A 7238-nucleotide genomic window follows, 5' to 3' on the forward strand; every position below is an offset into this window, starting at 1 on the left:
TGCGCACTATTTTGGGCAACGGTTAACTCCCCTTTTTTAAAAGATGATTCGATTCCAGAGGTCACGGCTATGTTACAAGTGAGGCCTGGGTAACCCATTTCTCCACCATTTTTAAATCTGATTACCCCTATGGTGCTAATTATAGATCTTGGCCTAAATTGCCTCTAGATTTTACAGTTGTTGGGGTTGAACAAGGTATTAGTGCCAGTTGCTGAGGTTGAACAATGTATTAGTGCCAGTAAGGGGGGGAAGGCTCAGGGGCTGGACGGGGTTCCCATTGATGTCTATAAAGCTGCCCGAAGCTGTGGAGCCCCTTCTTGACCATTGTATTTAATGCAGCTGTTAGTAGTGGTGTTCCGCTGACTTGGGGGTAATCTATAATAATCCCGATTCATCAGAAGGGAGATAGGGCGGACGTTACAAATGACCGCCCTATTTCCTTATTGGATTCCTCTGTCAAAATTATGAGCAGGGTACTACTGATAAGACAGGGAGAATGGGCAGAGGACAACAGGATCCTGGCAAAAACCCAGCATGGCTTTAGAAAAGGGCGTGAAACACTAGATCAGTGTTTAAACTTAGATCTGCTCATTGGTAAATATACCGAAGCTAAAAAGGGTTCTCTTTACCTTTGCTTTGCAGACCTAAGTAGTGCCTTCAACCTGGTGGAATATTCCACCCTCTGGACAAAGCTGCTAGAGCCCCGGAAGGTATAATTTTCTTTCTAGCACGGTATATGCAAATCTCCAAAGCAGTGTTAGTTATGGGAAAAAAGGGGAGTGTACCCCTAACTTTAATGTTAGGAGCGGCATTAGGCAAGGTTGTATCCTTGCTCCCCTGTTCTAAAAACAATCAGTGCCGATACTCCTCAGGCAAATGGGCTTGACGTACCAATATTGTTATATGCGGACGATGCCATGTTACTATCTAGGACCCCCATCGGCCTTCAGCGTTTAATAGACCGGTTCTCTGTTTTTTTTGGGGACAGGAAATTTCTTATCAATAAGACTAAAACCCACACTATGATTTGTGGGCTAGGCCGCATGAGGTCGCACACCTTTTTCATTGAGGGTGAGAGAGTGTTACAAGTTGATAAATCTTGCTATTTAGGAATCACCTTCACCAGAGATCGAACATGGTCGCACAAAATTACCAATGTTCATGCAAAGATGGCCAAAAGTGCCCAGGGGTTTTTAGATTTGCGGGAAAGATAGGTGACAGAGGCATCAGGGATATGTTGCAGATCTACCAATCCAGATGTGTGTCTATTGCCTTATATGGGGCAGGGGTGTGGGGACACTGTTCTGAAGGCCGCCTGCAAATTGAGGTAAATATTTTCCTCAAAAAATTATTGTGTCTCTTAAACTCAGCCCCAACTGATCTAACCCACAGAGAACTAGGGATAAATTATCTGTCAGATTTGATATCCCTAAGGCCGCTAATGATCTGGCGTTCCATCTGGCAAAAGGATGAGACAGCCTTTAATAGACTTATAATAAATGACTGTCTCACACTGGATAATTATCTCAGGATCCCTTGGTTAAAATATATGGTATACAGTTATCAGGAAATCTTTGATATTAATATTTTGACTCACCCGCATGCCGCTGTAGCAATCTCAAAACCTGAAATGAAGATCATGTTTATGTCCTACAGAGCTAAGAGGCGTGCGATCAGCAATGGTTAACTTTCTACCTGTTTGTTCTATAATACATTTTCAGAAACAGAGGGGTTCCAATTATACCTTAGTCAGGTGAGAAGTACTTCGCATAGATTTGTCCTGACCAGGCTTAGGCTCTGGGTTGTACACCATCTGGTGTCTTTTCCACTTCTTAAAAAGCACCCGGATGGCCCTTGTCCATGCGGCGGTCACTCCGAACAAAGCACACTACACTTTCTTCTCTTATGTAACCTTTATAAGAATTTTCGTACTGTCTATTTAAATCCGATGTTCTTAAAATATGGATCCCGCTCTGTAAATGATGCAATGAAATTGATTTTTAACATGCATAATTCTGATATTTGGTTTTACTGCCACCTTCCTTTATAAATAAATTCATGCCAGAAAAATGTTGATTTTTAACTCATGTGTGTTTTATTGATTATTCCTGCAATATTGTCTATATGTGTATGTTACTCTGTGCTTTTATGCTCATTTTTGATATGTACCGAATAAAGCTTTATGAAATGAAATGAATGAGTGCGTCACTGTTTGTATGTGTTGAAGGATGTATGTGTGCAGGACTGTATGGGTGAATGGGTGTGTGTATGGGTGTGTTAATGAGTGAATGACTGTCTCAATAGTGTCTTTATAAATAACTGCATATATTTTATACTAGTATATGTGAGTATTGGTGTATATAAGTGAGTATATGTGAGAGTGAGAGATTGGAAGAGTTCCTGTATGAATAAGTATATGTTTCTATAAGTGATTGTTTAAAAGAGTAAGTATGTGTAAGTTTCTGTAGAAGTAAGTGTGGTGGTGTGTGTATAACTGTATATGCAAGTAAATGGATGTTTCATTCTATTAGCATGAGTGACTATGTGTGTGAGTAACTCTATGGATGAGTCGCGGTGTGTAACAGGATGTATAGGTGTATGAGTATATATGATGAGTGAGTGCATGTATGAGTGACTGTATAGGACTGTTGGTGAATGAGTGGATGTGTATGCAGATCTTGGAATTACTGAATAGGTTGTTGTAACTGTTATTTCTATGTCCATTGTTTTGAAAATCTTAGGGGCATATTACCAACGAGTAGCGATATTTAATGCTAACTAGGCTTTGTAACGTTTTTTTCACTTAGCATCGCCGGAAATTATCGCTGAGATAACTTGCTATTAGCAACGTTTATCTCCAAAGCGATAGTTTTTCCCGGCGATAGCGTGAATATCGCTGAGAATACAGCGATATTCACGCATTAGCGACAAAATGCTCTTAGCCATGTTATCCACCTCCCATTGGATAACATGGCTAAGAACTGGTCTGAGCAGGCGTTAGTTTTTGGCGATAGCAGGAATATTTCCATTGCTACGCCCGCCTTGCTAATAGGCGATAGCGACGTTAGCGACTGCTTTCAGTCACTAACAGGTTGGGTATGCCCAGTTTGCTTGTCATTAGCGTTGAATATCGCTGACATGCAAAGCGGGCACTAAACTGCTCGCTATAGCCTAAAAGCTGTCGCTAACATCAGTTAGCGACAGCTTGCTAATAGAGCAATAGAATTATCGCCGCTTAGCAGCCGAAAATGGCCGCTAAACCGGCGATAATTGCCTATCACCCACCTTGGTAATATGCCCCTTAGTCTCTCGTTTTTGAATGTGTGTATCAAAGGTTATATTAGGGTGAGGGGAGGTCTGCCACTCTATCACAAGGATGATGTCATGAGTGATGTTATTTGAGATGTCATCAATGATGTCATGAGTGATGTCACTGACCATGTTTTGATTTGATGAAATTTGTGACGTCATCAGCAGTGCATTGCGGGTGCGCAAGTTATAGTTAGCTGAACTAACTATAACGTGGGAATTTCTAGGGTTTTGTATGAGTGAAATTCCTAACTATAACATGCCTGATACCTATGTATTTTTTAGTGAATTTCAAAGGTTTTTTTAAAAGCTAATTTCTAACTTTAACGTGACTGAAACCTATGGTTTTTTAAGTAAATTTCAAAAATATTTTTGCTAGTTTCTAACTATGCTTAGAGAAGTAGGACATGTGAAGAAAGAAGAAAAAACGCACAGAAAGAAAAAAAAAGAAATGCAGAAAGAAGCAACAGAAGTCCTCAAAGATGATAAAATGTGCAGGAAGAAGGAAAACGTGAAGAAAGAACAAACAGAGGATCAGAAAAGAAGCCTTGTTGCAAAATCATCCTGTATTGCCAATTTTTTCAGATGGGTACTGATGGTAACTGAGTCTGCATAACTAGTCCTACAGCTAGTGCTATGTTACAAGACACTTAGAATACAGTTAAAACACTTAAATACACTAGGGAACCCTATGCGTTGCCCCCAGTGATTATCATGGCCGCCTCTGTAAGACTCTAGTACATAACAGGGCAGGGGGATTAAAACAACCTCTTAAAACACGCCACAGGGCGCGTTTGCACACAGGTGATGGGAGGGGAGGTGACATGTGTGCAATTTTGCGAATTCGCGATCCGCAAAATTCACGAATTTGTGCGAATTTGCGGATTTTGTTTTTTGCGTGTTCGCGGGTTTTTTTTGCGTGTTCGCAGGGATTTTTGCGTGTTCACGGGGCTTTTTGCGTCTTCGCGAGCTGCTTGCATAGCGAAGTTACCCATGCAGTCGTTTATGGGAGAGGGAGAGAGAGATAGATAGATAGATAGATAGATAGATAGATAGATAGATAGATAGATAGATAGATAGATAGATAGAAAAAGAGAGAAAGAGAGGGAAAGAGAGAGGGAGAGAGAGAACGAGAGAAAGAAAGAGAGACCGGATCTCTGAAGGGCCAGATTCCTGAGTTGCCCCTACAGAACATACAGCTTTTTATTTTTAGCAAAATGCATATGAAAATTGTGCTGTAAAGGTCTCTTTTAGTTTAACCCCTCCTGACAACTCAAAATGGGTGTATTTGCCATCATCTCCCTTCTTCCTGTTTTTTATATCTGTAAGTGCTTCCTGATGAGGTTTAATTCCTTGGACAGGTGCCTCGTTGCCTACTTGTAACTATTCTCTGACCCTGCTTCAAGGGTCAGAGCAGGGTCAGAGAATAGTTGCAAGTAGGCAACGAGGCGCCAGGAAGCAATCAGCAGCAGGTGTCCAAGTTGAAGTTAATTTGTTTGTAGCCCTTTTGTAAAAGGTTACAAAGAAATTAGGTTCAACTTTTGCACCTGCTGCTGTAACCCTTGCTTGGCTGAAAATTCGTCCCCGCTGATACGCGGATTTTACCAAGATTTCGCGAGAATCGCAGATTGCGAAATCGCGGAAAATCCGCAACTTCGCCCGCGAAACGGATTTGACGCCCACCCTTAGTGCAAACACGGCCTGTGACCATTTTAAGTTGGGAGATTAGATCTCCTTGAATCCTGAGGGTCCCTAGGATCAAACTAGCCCACTTGGTACCTCCAGTAAGCGCTGTTGCAGAGAGATGTAAAAAGTGGCAAGGCCTGGACCACCTCACTGAAGCGCAGCGCAGTGGCTCTTACTGGAAACACCTGGGGGGCTAGTTGGCCCCCAGGGGTTCTCAGGATTGAAGGGGAATTATTATCACAACTTAAAACACGTCACCTCACGCCCCGTACCCTCCCTTCACCACTGTGTAAACTAAGCATGGGCTGAAAATTTGTTCCGCTCGCGGAATTTCCGGATTTTCTGCGATCCGCGAATCTCGCGAAATCGCGGTAAAATCAGCGAATCAGCGGGGACGAGCGTTTCAGCCAAGCACTTACAGGGTTACAGCAGCAGGTGCAAAAGTTGAAGCTAATTTTTTGTAACCTTTTACAAAAGGGTTACAAAGAAATTAACTTCAACTTGGGCACCTGCTGCTGTAAGCCTGTAAGTGCTTTCTGGCGCCTCGTTGCCTACTTGCAACTATTCTCTGACCCTGCTCTGACCCTTGAAGCAGGGTCAGAGAATAGTTACAAGTAGGCAATGAGGCGCCTGTCACGAAAAATTAAACCTCAACAGGAAGCACTGACAGATATAAAAACAAGCATTTGCAATGCAATAGGTCAAGCATTAGGAAAGTTTGAGCTATTGGTCTTGTAAATGACATTTTTTTTTATTTATGTGTTGGTTTTGAAAATAGCTAAATTAATAGCTTTGTCATTTACAATGCCAATAGTCATAACTTTCGAAAATGTGACAACTATAGCATTTGTAATGCAACATGTTTTGTATTTGCGTGACTTAGCTCTATTGATATTACAAATTACAATGGCTTTCATTTTTTAAAATAATTAATAGTGATTTTAATTTATGATGGCAATAGCCTAAACTTTTGTGAATAACTTTTGTGAAGATTATGTTCAGTGTATTTTATTGTGACGAAAATCCAAGAACAAAAGTGAAATATTAACATCTTTTTGTGACATTTGTAATAAAGTTTGAAACATTGAGAGAACATATTTGAACCAGTGGTTGTTGAATGGTTGCGCAGATTGACGCTGGGGTGGCGCTGAGTGGTGCTGTAGAGGTGCTGACTGGTACTGTGGTGATGCTGAGTGGTGCTGTGGTGGTGCTGAGTGATACTGGGATGGTGCTGAGTGATGCTGGGGTGGTGCTGAGTGGTGCTGTGGTGGTGCTGAGTGATGCAGTGGTGGTGCTGAGTGATGCGGTGGTGCTGCTGAGTGGTGCTGTGGTGGTGCTGAGTGATAATGTGGTGGTGCTGAGTGATGCTGTGGTGGTGCTGAGTGATGCTGTAGTGGCACTTAGTGATGCTGTGGTGGTACTGATTGGTGCTGAGTGATGCTGTGGTGGTGCTGAGTGGTGCTGTGGTGGTGCTGAGTGATAATGTGGTGGCGTTGAGTGATGCTTCGGTGGCGCTGAGTGATGCTGTGGTGGCGCTGAGTGTTGTTGTGGTAGTGCTGAGTGATAATGTGGTGGTGCTGAGTGATGTTGGGGTAGCACTGAGTGATGATGTGGTGATGCAGAGGGCAGAAAGGCACAAAAAGCAGTCTAACATAGGACAGAAGGGCAGAAAAACAAGGGAAAAACGAGTCTAACAGAGGGCAGAAGGGCACAAAAAACGAGTCTAACGGGCCAGAAAGGCACAAATACGAGTCTAACAGAGGGCAGAAGGGCACAAAGTTTGAAACATTGAGAGAATATTTTTGAACCAGTTGTTGTTGAATGGTTGCGCAGATTGACGCTGGGGTGGCGCTGAGTGGTGCTGTAGAGGTGCTGATCGGTGCTGTGGTGATGCTGAGTGGTGCTGTGGTGGTGCTGAGTGATACTGGGATGGTGCTGAGTGATGCTGGGGTGGTGCTGAGTGGTGCTGTAGTGGTGCTGAGTGATGCTGTGGTGGAGCTGAGTGGTGCTGTGGTGGTGCTGAGTGATAATGTGGTGGTGCTGAGTGATGTTGGGGTAGCACTGAGTGATGATGTGGTGATGCAGAGGGCAGAAAGGCACAAAAAGCAGTCGCCAGGGAGGCGCCAGTTATTGTGCGCCGCAGCTCCGCCACCCATGGTACGCCGCATTTACAATGCGGCGCACCATGTGGCAAAAACGGCATAGATGCGTCACGCATCTGTGCCGTAAAAGCAGAGCAATGC

This window comes from Lissotriton vulgaris, chromosome 3_1, assembly GCF_964263255.1.
Source record: "Lissotriton vulgaris chromosome 3_1, aLisVul1.2, whole genome shotgun sequence".
NCBI classification, from domain to species: domain Eukaryota; kingdom Metazoa; phylum Chordata; class Amphibia; order Caudata; family Salamandridae; genus Lissotriton; species Lissotriton vulgaris.